General features: G+C 41.7%; 1 protein-coding gene across 1 annotated transcript in view; it reads left to right on the forward strand.

The window, feature by feature from the left end:
* The first annotated feature begins 516 nt into the window (after positions 1-516).
* LOC126471630 (elongation of very long chain fatty acids protein 7) overlaps positions 517-13106 on the forward strand; it is a 154912-nt gene continuing 142322 nt past the window's right edge. The window contains exon 1 of the mRNA XM_050099866.1: positions 517-578. The gene's annotated coding sequence lies outside the window, so the exon portion shown is untranslated. The remainder of the gene's footprint in view (positions 579-13106) is intronic.

The raw sequence follows: 13106 nt of genomic DNA on the forward strand, positions 1-13106 counted from the left end.
CTACTTATACCTCCCGAGGAGATCACGAATGTAGAATTAGAGAGATTAGAGCGCGCACGGAGGCTTTCGGACAGTCGTTCTTCCCGCGAACCATACGCTACTGGAACAGGAAAGGGAGGTAATGACAGTGGCACGTAAAGTGCCCTCCGCCACACACCGTGGGGTGGCTTGCGGAGTATAAATGTAGATGTAGATGTAGACCTCCACATAGTCCTCAGCTTTTATGTTAGGTTTGTTGCAAATCCCAAACCTGCTACTCTTCAATATTTTCGTCTCTTTATAGATCCCTCCAGATCTATGTTCTGTGCTCAGCAGATTGTTCACTACATTTAGCAAATAGCCTCATACTCGCTCATTTTCGGAAAAGATTTGTATCTCATCAGAAAATCGTGTCATTTAAAAGATGCCAATTATTCTTTTGATTAGACTGAACCTTATTGCTGATCTTAAGCTTTATTCCAGGTACGGGATACATCTTTCTCCACATCCAATGGACATTGTGGAGCTATTGTGCAGTCAAGTGCCAGCAGTGCGTCTGTATTGGTAAATTCTACAGACTGCGATGTCGTCTCAAGACGGTAAGAGAATATAATGAGACCTGACCCTACAATTTATATAAAATGCACAATGTAATCTGCCTAAAGGAATTCAGTACAACTGATCAGGGAATGAGTTTCACTGAGAATTTAAAAAAGATATTTCTCAAGCACGACAGTTATTATCATTAATCACAGGAGATGGAAAGGAGCAGTAGAAAGCACGTAAGAAAAAGACTAGTGAATCACATTCCATGAAAATTGACATTTATTAATATGAGGTATACTTTCCTCGAGTTTAGCTATAATTTAACAAACATAAGTCATCTTAATATTATAGTTCCTTACATAACTTAATTTCTTAACAATTTCTATGGACATTACTCTGTCAGCAAAGGATCGTGCCATCGTTAGGATGGGGACGCTTCCTTTTGTGAATGCTTTAAAATCCAAAGCACTCGCTACAGCAGTGGAAGAAAGATATTAGACGATCAGTTCAACAATAGTTCCTAGGAACTGCGAGTGGTTGCCGTCACACCTGGTATGTGACCAATCATTCCGCTCAAAAAATCTGAAGAGCACAGTGGAGCAATCCTAACTGGGTGGGTAATGAAAAACAAGTCACCCTTCCAGAAACAAAGTTAAAAATTGATAAAATTTAGACGCACAGTGGAGCAATCCTAACTGGGTGGGTAACTGAAAACAAGTCACCCTTCCAGAAACAAAGTTAAAAATTGATCAAATTTAGACGCAAAAAGTTAGTTAAGATAAGTCTCTTGATAACTGAATTTAATAGGTGCACAAATTATCTACATCACGAAACGAAACGACTAACTAGATTTGCCAACCAATATTTTTTATCCTAGAACTACGAGGCAGCCTACATGTAGACTGTCACGTCTCATATACCAGTCTTAATTTTGTCTGTAATCATTACTATCTGAACTTAGTACCAGTTGCTAAGTAAAAATGTAATGGACAAAATTAACTATTGCCATATGAAGCTGTCCACCACTACACTAATTCCTCCTTTTACTGCTGGCTGTTCTATCTGTAATTTTCTCTTTATCTCAAGTGAGTGGTGAACCAAGCCTGACGGGCCAGGGCAGTGACACAATGTTAGGAACGAACCCCCCGCGGGATGCGTGTTCAGCGCAAGCCACAGCGACTGCTACAGGTGGTTTATGGAATAGGGATGTTGATAAAGTATCGATATATAGATATATCGATATTTTAACCAGAAATTATCCACATATAACGGCGATATACACTATAGCTCATTAATTTCAATACACCCAATAAATGGCATCTAGTTCTCTGTAGATAAGGTCTAATACCGTGCGTACGGTTGAAGAAGCAAAGGAATAGTGCAACAGTTGTACACATGTCATGATTTTTGTTTGTGGACACCGAGATACAATAGTATGTAACAAATAATGTTGTGTACATAAACGTTATGTACCTATACGATATGTTTGTTTACCTATTTGCCGACGGACGCCGCATTTGTAGCATCTGTGTTGTTTCCTGTAGTGACGTCACGTCCGCAGCAAACGGTAAGCATTGCTCCGATATATAACGTGCGGCTTCTGACACGTTCCTTCGTGACACTGAACTGTGCACATCGCTAGTATGGCTCCACGTTTGGAGATATCCATAGAAAAACGTGCTGCAATTGTAGCATTTATCCAAGCAGGTTTATCTATTCGCCAAATTGCGAAACAGTGTAGTGTTTCTATAGGGGGAGTGCAATACACCCTTCACCGCCAGAAGACGACAGGTAGCAATACGGACACACCATAACCAGGACGACCTCGTAAAACAACTAAAAGCAGGCCGCTGTGGCCGAGCGGTTCTAGGCGCTTCAGTCCGGAACCGCGCTGCTGCTCTGGTCGCAGGTTCGAATCCTGCCTCGGGCATGGATGTGTGTGATGTCCTTAGGTTTAAGTAGTTCTAAGTCTAGGGGACTGATGACCTCAGATGTTAAGTCCCATAGTGCTTTGAGCCATTTGAATCATTTTTTTTAAACAACTAAAAGTGATGAATAATATATCAGAATTACCAGTAAGAGAAATAGATTCAAAACAGCGCCCCAAACTCGTGCAGAATTGGTGTAAATGAACACAACAACAATATCTGTTGCAACAGAAACAAGGAGACTAATTGAATCCGGCTTGAAAGGATGTGTCACAGCAAGAAAACCCCTTCTAAGGCCCAAAAATAAACAGGAAAGACTTGAATTGGCTAGAAAACATCGTAATTGGACATCGGAAGAGTGGACGAAGGTGTTATTCACCGATGAATAGAAGTTCGAGATTTTTGGAACCAGAAGGAGAATATTTGTTCGCCGGTTTGTAGAGGAAAAGGTAGCCCAGCAGTGTGCTCTGCCTACAGTTAAACACGGTGGAGGTTCTATTATAGCTCTGGGATGTTCTGTCGGAGATATAGTTGGCGACATTCTGGAAATAGAAGGCTGTATGGATCAGAAGCAGTACCACCGCATACTTCAGTATCATGCAATACGAAGTGGATTGCGCTTAACAGGAAAGGGCCCACCACAACAGGATAATGAACCAAAACATCGGTCGGCATACTGTACGAACTACAGTGCATCAAAGAAAAAACAGAAAGTACTGAATGATATGGTATGGCCGTCCCAAAGCCCCGATTGCAATCCCTTTGAAATGGTGTGGGATGAAGTCGACAAACGTATCAGGGAAGTTAATATATCCAGCAAGTAACATCTCTTGAATATTGTTGAGGTTGTGTGGAATCATATACACTATGTCATTAAAGGTATACGGACACCTGGCTGAAAATTACTTACAAGCTCGTGGCACCCTCCATCGGTAATGCTGGAATTCAGTATGGTGCTGGCCCACCCTTACCCCTGATGACAGTTTCCATTCCCAAAGGTATTCTACAGGATTCAGGTCAGGACTCTGTTCAGGCCAGTCGATTACAGAGATGTTATTGTCGTGTAACCACTCCGCCACAGGCCGTGGATTATGAACAGGTACTCGATCGTGATGAAAGATTCAATTGCCATCACCGAATTGCTTTTCAACAGGGGGAAGCAAGAAGGTGCTTAAAACACCATTGTAGGGCTGTGCTGTGATAGTGCCACGCAAAACAACAAAGGGTGCAAACCCCCTCGACGAGAAACACGACCACACCATAACACCATCGCCTGCGAATTTTACTGTTGCCACTACACACGCTGGTAGATGACGTTCACCGGGCATTCGCCATACTCACACCCTGCCATCGGATCGCCACGTTGTGTACCGTGATACGTCACTCCACACAACGTTTTTCCATTGTTCAGTCGTCTAATGTTTACGCTCCTTACACCAAGCGAGGCGTCGTTTGGCATTTACCGGCGTGATGTGTGGCTTATGAGCAGCCGCTCGACCATGAAATCCAAGTTTTCTCACCTCCCGCCTAACTGTCCTAGCATTTTCAGTCGATCCTGATGCAGTTTGGAATTCCTGTGTGATGGTCTGGATAGATGTCTGCCTATTACATATTACGACCCTCTTCAACTGTCGGCGGTCTCTGTCAGTCATCAGACGAGGTCGGTCTGTACGCTTTTGTGCTGTACGTGTCCCTTCACGTTTCCACTTCTCTATCACATCGGAAACAGTGGAACTATGGATGTTTAGGAGTGTGGAAATCTCGCGTACATACGTATGATAGAAGCGACTCGCAATCTCCTGACCACGTTCGAAGTCCGTGAGTTTCGCGAAGCGCCCCATTCTGCTCTCTCACGATGTCTAATGACTACTGAGATCGCTGATATGGAGTACTTGGCAGTAGGTGGCAACACAATGCACCTGATATGAAAAACGTATGGTTTTGAGGGGTGTCCGGATACTTTTGATCACACAGTGTAGATTCACGATACCTACAAAAACTGAGTGACCGCATGCCTCGAGTTTATGAGGCAGTCATTAAATCCAAAGGAGGATACTTTGATGACAGTAAAATATAATGATTGTGATTGTATTATACAGGGTGAGTCACCTAACATTACCGCTGGATATATTTCGTAAACCAAATCAAATACTGACGAATCGATTCCACAGACCGAACGTGAGGAGAGGGGCTAGTGTAATCTACATCTACATCTATACTCCGCGAGCCACCTTACGGTGTGTGGCGGAGGGTACTTATTGTACCACTATTGGTTAATATAAACCATAAAAAAATGCACAGAAGTATGTTTTTTAACACAAACCTACGTTTTTTTAAATGGAACCCCGTTAGTTTTGTTAGAACATCTGAACATATAAACGAATACGTAATCAGTGCCGTTTGTTGCATTGTAAAATGTTAATTACATCCGGAGATATTGTGACCTAAAGTTGACGCTTGAGTACCACTCCTCCGTGGTTCGATTGTGGGTATCGGAGAGCATCGAATTACGTAGGGATCCAAAGGGAACGGTGATGGACCTTAGGTACAGAAGAGAATGGAACAGCACATTACGTCCACATGATAACACCTTTTTATTGATCTTTTTCACTGACGCACATACACATTACCATGAGGGGTGAGGTACAGGTACACACGTGGTTTCCGTTCTCAATTACGGAGTGGAATAGAGTGTGTCCCGACATGTCAGGCCAATAGATGTTCAATGTGGTGGCCATCATTTGCTGCACACAATTGCAATCTCTGGCGTAATGAATGTCGTACACACCGCAGTACATCTGGTGTAATGTCGCTGCAGGCTGCCACAATACGTTGTTTCATATCCTCTGGGGTTGTAGGCACATCACGGTACACATTCTCCTTTAACGTACCCCACAGAAAGAAGTCCAGAGGTGTAAGATCAGGAGAACGGGCTGGCCAATTTATGCATCCTCCACGTCCTATGAAACGCCCGTCGAACATCCTGTCAAGGGTCAGCCTAGTGTTAATTGCGGAATGTGCAGGTGCACCATCATGCTGATACCACATACGTCGACGCGTTTCCAGTGGGACATTTCCGAGCAACGTTGGCAGATCATTGTGTAGAAACGCGATGTATGTTGCAGCTGTTTGTTGCAACACGCAACTGAACGTCGGAGGTTTCAAGTGTCAACTTTAGGTTACAATATCTCCGGATGTAATTAACATTTTACAATGCAACAAACGGCGCTGATTACGTATTTGTTTATATGTTCAGATGTGCTAACAAAACTAACGTGGTTCCATTTAAAAAAACGTAGGTTTGTGTTAAAAAACATACTTCCGTGCATTTTTGTATGGTTTGTATTAAACAATTACACTAGCCCCTCTCCTCACGTTCGGTCTGTGGAATCGGTTCGTCAGTATTTGATGTGGTTCACGAAATATATCCAGCGGTAACGTTAGGTGACTCACCCTGTATATGTGGAAGTTAATATAATGATATTTTGTGAGAAATATCGTTTGATCTGTGTTGTAAATCTGAAATACCAGGGTGTATTGCAGTTAATGAGCGGTAGTGTATTTTCCTTCCATATCGATATCGTGAAGGCAGTATCGAGTGCCGATATTTTTATTTTATACGTATTACATTTTTTCGCAATTTTCGGTAAATATTTGAAATTGTAATAGAATATAATTTTATTTTCACTGTGTGAAAGAGTCTTACTACTTTTTGAGCTTTCTACACTTTTGAATGTGTGTAGAAAGCATAGGCGGCACAAAGAAGAAGTCCGATTGCACTGGGGGTGGCTGTGCGAATGGAATAACAAGATTTCCGATGTTAAGAAATTGCACACCAGTTACGTTAAAAAACAATTTCTAACGCAACTAGTGCGCTATTTCTTCATATCGGCATTCTTCAAAAACAGTTGCTGAAATGATGAACAAAAGTCTAAATGACAAGCTTGGTCTTTGCGGTAGGTGGAAACGTGTGAGGGGATATGCTGACGTAATCGGCGCTCGGCGCTACTAACAGAAACTGCAACGTTTAACTTCACCACGCAATTTTGTCACTACAACTGATAGGTCGCCGGCGTTTTTAGAAATGAAAAAAAAAGAAACAGGTAATTCGTCATTAAGTGTTCCGGACAATTTCGATATGTGACGAAACCGAATGATGGAATGGAGAGCGTGTAGCTGAACACGCTTCGTAGGTAGAATGTCTGTAATAACGTCGGTAGTCGTCACATCGAGCCCCTGTAGTAATGCATCAGTACTGGTATGTACATATAGTATACTGGGTCTTTTTTGTTTTGGAATAATGTAAACATGCAATATTTAAGCGTTAATACAAACAAATGTGCTTAAGTGATAAATGGACGTTTCATTAGTTTTCATTTCGTGTTTTTACCTAATAATTGTGCTGCTTCATGCCTACTTCAATTTCTCCAGCTGAAGTAGACGGGTTAAACATGTGAATTGAAACAGTTATAGAACGGAAACGGTACGTATCCGAACATGGCTTCCTATTCAAATTACTATGTACTCACTCTCCTATACAAGTCTTAGAAGTTTGTAATAGGAATTTCCGAACACCTTGAACCAATATCTTATGGTTCCATGTTTAACAATTACTGCACTGCATGGTTTAAACAAATACACTCATGCTATGTACCAAGTCTGTATGTAGCAACGTTTCACTGTAACTAACTTGTTCTTGGATTATTTGTCTTTTAAAAACAATGACATCACTATCAAAACTTGGCTTCTTCTATATGTACATATTTCTTATCTTAATTTGTATAATTTATGACCCAAAGTGGCAGAAACACTATGACGTCACTGTTAGGCTGTGTGAGGTTGTCTCCATACTCGTACACGTCTATCCGCTCGATACAATTTGAAACGAGACTCGTCCGACCAGGCAACATGTTTCCTGTCGTGAACAGTCAAATGTCGGTTTATCTCAAGTACAGATAGTGATGAGGATCAGTGGACAATGTTCAAAACCATCGTAAAATATGCATTAAATGAGTATGTGCCAAGCAAGATAGTAAGAGATGGAAAAGAGCCACCAACATGGTACAACAACCGAGTTAGAAAACTGCTACGGAAGCAAAGGGAACTTCACAGCAAACATAAACATAGCCAAAGCCTTGCAGACAAACAAAAATTACACGAATCGAAATGTAGTGTGAGGAGAGCTATGCGAGAGGCGTTCAAAGAATTCGAAAGTACAGTTCTATGTTCTGACTTGGCAGAAAATCCTAAGAAATTTTGGTCTTATGTCAAAGCGGTAGGTGGAACAAAACAAAATGTCCAGACACTCTGTGACCAAAATGGTACTGAAACAGAGGATGACAGACTAAAGGCCGAAGTACTAAATGTCTTTTCCCAAAGCTGTTTCACAGAGGAAGACTGCACTGTAGTTCCTTCTCTAGATTGTAGCACAGATGACAAAATGGTAGATATCGAAATAGATGACATATGGATAGAAAAACAATTAAAATCGCTCAAAAGAGGAAAGGCCGCTGGACCTGATTGGATACCAGTTCGATTTTACACAGAGTACGTAAAGGAATTGGCCCCCCTTCTTGCAGCGGTGTACCGTAGGTCTCTACAAGAGCGTAGCGTTCCAAAAGATTGGAAAAGGACACAGGTCATCCCCGTTTTCAAGAAGGGACGTCGAGCACATGTGCAGAACTATAGACCTATATCTCTAACGTCGATCAGATGTAGAATTTTGGAACACGTATTATGTTCGAGTATAATGACTTTTCTGGAGACTATAAATCTACTCTGTAGGAATCAGCATGGGTTTCGGAAAAGAAGATCGTGTGAAACCCAGCTCGCGCTATTCGTCCACGAGACTCAGAGGGCCATAGACACGGGTTCCCAGGTAGATGCCGTGTTTCTTGACTTCCGCAAGGCGTTCGATACAGTTCCCCACAGTCGTTTAATGAACAAACTTAAGAGCATACGGACTATCAAACCAATTGTGTGATTGATTTGAAGAGTTCATAGATAACAAAACGCAGCATGTCTTTCTCAATGGAGAGAAGTCTTTCGAAGTAAGAGTGATTTCAGGTGTCCCGCAGGGGAGTGTCGTAGGACCATTGCTATTCACAATATATATAAATGACCTTGTGGATAACATCGGAAGTTCACTGAGGCTTCTTGCGGATGATGCTGTAGTATATCGGGAGGTTGTAACAATGAAAAATTTTACTGAAATGCAGTAGGATCTGCAACGAATTGACGCATAGTGCAGGGAATGGCAATTGAATATCAATGTAGACAAGTGTAATATGCTGCGAATACATAGAATGAAAGATCCTTTATCATTTAGCTATTATATAGCAGGTCAGCAGCTGGACGCTGTTAATTCCATTATCTGGGAGTAGGCATTAGGAGTGATTTAAAATGGAATGACCATATAAAATTAATCGTCGGTAAAGCAGATGCTAGACTGAGATTCATTAGAAGAATCCTAAGGAAATGTCGTCTGAAAACAAAGGAACTTGTTCGTCCACTGCTTGAATACTGCTCACCGGTGTGGGATCCGTACCAGATAGGGTTGACAGAAGAGATAGAGAAGATCCAACGGAGAGCAGCGCGCTTCATTATTAGGTCATTTAGTAATAGTGAAAGCGTTACGGAGATGATAGATAAACTCCAGTGGAAGACTCTGCAAGAGAGACGCTCAGCAGCTCGGTAAAGGCTTTTGTTGAAGTTTCGAGAGCATATCGTCACCGAGGAGTCAAGCAGTATATCGCTCCCATCTACGTATATCTCGCGAAGAGACCATGCGGATAAAATCAGAGAGATTAGAGCCGACACAGAGGCATACCGACAATCTTTCTTTCCACGAACAATACGAGACTGGAATAGAAGCGAAGACCGATATAGGTACTCAAGGTACCCTACGCCACACACCGTCAGGTGGCTTGCGGAGTATGGATGTAGATGTAGATCTGGATGTAGACGGGCCCAGGCTGGGCGTGAAACTTTGTGTCGTGTAGTCATCAAGGGCACACGAGTCGGCCTTTGGCTCCGAAAGCCCATATCAATTATGTTCGCACGTTAACACTTGTTGATGGCCCAGCATTGAAATCTGCAGCAATTTGCGGAAGGGTTGCATTTCTGTCACTTTGAACGAGTCTCTTCAGTCGTCATTGATCCCGTTCTTGCATGATCTTTTTCGGCTACAGCGGTGTCGGACATTTGATGTTTTACCGGATTCCTGATATTCACGATACACTCGTGAAATGGTCGTACGGGAAAATCCCCACTTCTTTGCTATGTCGGAGATGCTGTGTCCCATCTCTTATGCGCCGACTATAACACCACGTTCAAACTCACTTAAATCTTCGTAACCTGCCATTGCAGCAACAGAAGTCGATCTCACAACTGCACCAGCCACTTGTTGTCTTATATAGGTGTAGCCGATCGCAGCACCGTATTCTGTCTGTTTACATATCTATGTATTTGAATACGTATGCCTATACCACTTTCTTTGGCGCTTCAGTGTATAACAATGATGGGCCTAGAAACTGCTGTAAGTTGTGGTTCATGCAGGTGTTAGTGGGGTTGTCCATGAACTTGTGCTTGCTACACAGGCTTTATCATTTGATTGGTAACAGCTCCATGAGGACGCCGACTGGTTAGCTGCCTACTTGCAAAGCGAACGGTCACACCAGGAATGAAGATGTATTTCATGAAAAAATTTGAACAATGTAGTACCATATTGCTCGATAATATTACCAACCGTGCTACTTTGCTGGTTTTGACGAACTCTGCTGTGTTTGAATCAAATTACACATTTTAGAGGAAAGGTATGGAGGTCTAAACTGGGCAACTAATGTATCTTTCCGACGAAAAGCCATGGAGTAATGCAAATGTATCCCGTTCTAAATGAGTTAGACCTCTCTTTCATGCCAAAAATATCGCAGCTTTGATCTATAACCACGCTCAGGTTGATGACGTGTTCCTAGCTATCGGAAGGCATTCGATACAGTTCTACACTTCTGTGTCGTGATCAAAACCCTAGCTTATCGAGTATCGTACCAGATTGGTGATTGTGCACAGAGCTTCCTTGGAGATAGGCCGCTATAACAATTATATTAATGAGCTATTGGATAGCATTGGAGGCTTCTTAAGGATATCCAAGGACGACGTTGTTGTATTTAGGGAGGCTGAAACGCTAGAAGACTGTACCGAAATGCAAGAAGACCTGCAGGGACTGGAAATTGACCGAGAGAGTAAATAAATTAACATACTGCGTATAAAAGGCGAAGAGATCTATCACTATTCGATAACGCTATTGACGACATCTCAGTGGAAACAGTAACGACCGTAAAACACGAGGGAGTAATGAAGGGGCAACATCAAATGGAATGACCACATAAAACAAGCAGTAGGATAAGCAGGTGCCAGACTGAGATTCATTGAGAGTAAGTTACAGAAATATGATACATCCACGAAAGAAGTATCTTACAAAACACTCGCTCCACCTGTTGTTGAGTATCTATCATCAGTCTTGGACTGTTACTAAGTAGGATTAATGGAAGAGATAGAGAAGATCCAACGTAGAACGATGCGTATCGTCACGGAATCGTTTAATCGCGGCGAGAGCTTTACAGAGATGCTCAATAAACTCCAGTGGCAGACACTACAAGAGAGGTATTGTCTATCATGGAGAAGTTTATTGAGACAATAGATACCATATGGAGCTTTCTCGACAGCCGTTCTTATGATGCGCCGTTTGTGACCAGAACAGGAAATGGGGGTAAAGAAAGTGGTACCAGATGTGCCCCACGCCACCACTGTAAGTTGTCTTCCAGATTATACATGTAGATGGAGATTTAACGTGCTTCAGCCGACCTCAAGAGTGAGACAATTTACAATTTTACTTCCATCAGGGTTAAAAAAATATTCAGTTACCCATGACGACATCTTGTTCACGCAATGAAGTCTTTTTTAGTGACGTAATTACTGTAATATTCTTATAGAAATTATTATTTTACGTGAAAAACAAATAATTTTTTTTTTTTTTTTTTACATTTACACATCACACTGTTTCAGTTGTACAGAGGCAAATACTGTGCATTACATAACGAGCGAAAAACGCTCCTACTGGAGCACAAAAAGGCGAATATATGCTCCTGTTTAGAAGAGACTGACTGAAAAGTGGGGAAACAGTTTCCTTATTCTACCTTCCTCAGCACGTTTAAAAATGTTCTCAAAAATTTTGGCATGCAAACATATTCGCGCTATTTTAAGATGCAGCTCACCTCTCACTCCCACAAGCTCCCCTAACTGTAACTTGCTCACACCCACTATCCCATCGCAGTAAGTTGCTCATACCCATCCGCTCCCACTCCCCCATTCTCGCACTCTCATTCAGCCCAATTGGAGGACAATGACTGTCCGCGTCCGTGACATTCCTTAAGTCATACGTGTCCTCTGGGTGGTGCTGAAGAACAGTCACTTCAAGGTAAATATCTAAAGCCAAGAAGAAGAGGCAACCAGATAACCTCAAAGATCTGGCTAAAATGAATTTGTCACAAGACAAGGATTCACACGGTTCGTCTCATGACCTTCCAGCTATAAACTTTGGACCTCTTATCAAGATCTGTCAGATCGATCTTGAAGGCATAAGTAACTCAAAATGTCAAGTCTTACAGAAGAATTTATCGAAATATAACATCGATGTTGTTGCTGTTCAGGAAACACATACCGATAATGGAGAAGAAATGAACCAGAAAGGAAAAATAGCAGGCTTTTTACTTACTAGGAGCAACGTACCACCGTACCTATGGAGTGGCAACATACGTACGATCGTCAGTCAAAAATGCATATCTGTGCTCTGTGTCTAATCTCAATGACATCCTCGAAGTTTTAGTAGAAATTGGAGAACTAATACTAATTGACATATAGAAATCACCAGCTATCTCTTGACCTCCACGGGTCACCTCTGTATCACAATACCCCGCTCCATATTTAGGATATTTTAAAGTCACCACCTCAACTGAAGTGCAAGGAAAGTGATGAAAATCGCGAAGCCGTTGTAAACTGGACAGAAGACAATAGCTTGTATTTGGTGGTTGATGCAAAGGATAAAAGAACATTTGTATTGGAAGCTTGGAGACAGGAATATAATCGTGATCTATGATTTGTAACAACTAATGAGAATAAATTGCGTCTTTAGAGTTCACGGTTCATATTACAAGAATTTCTCCACAGCCAACACCGTCCAATATTGATTGAAATAGGGACAAGTATCCCACTCACATCATCCTTTCCACGACCTAGTTGAAACTTTAAAAAAACTAAGTCGGATTTATTTACTAAAAATGTGGATAAATGTCTAGGAATCCCTAAAAGCAAACAAAATTGAGAGGCTAGTTGATAACTACAGCAAGGGAGGCAGTCCCTAGGCGATTCCAGATGCAACATATTCCAGGATGGAATAAAACTAATGAGAAATAATATGACGAATTTCTAAAAAGCAATGACCCGGAAATAGCGGATAACATACTTCATAACCTCGATAGAGGAAGACTTTCCAGTTGGACAGAGACTGTTAGGCCACTCAGTTTTCAAATATCAGATAAAAAAGTATGGTCATTATAAATGAAGTAGGGTGGAAATAAAATTAAAGTAAGGGATAAT

The sequence above is a fragment of the Schistocerca serialis genome, chromosome 3 (assembly GCF_023864345.2).
Source record: "Schistocerca serialis cubense isolate TAMUIC-IGC-003099 chromosome 3, iqSchSeri2.2, whole genome shotgun sequence".
Taxonomy (NCBI): domain Eukaryota; kingdom Metazoa; phylum Arthropoda; class Insecta; order Orthoptera; family Acrididae; genus Schistocerca; species Schistocerca serialis.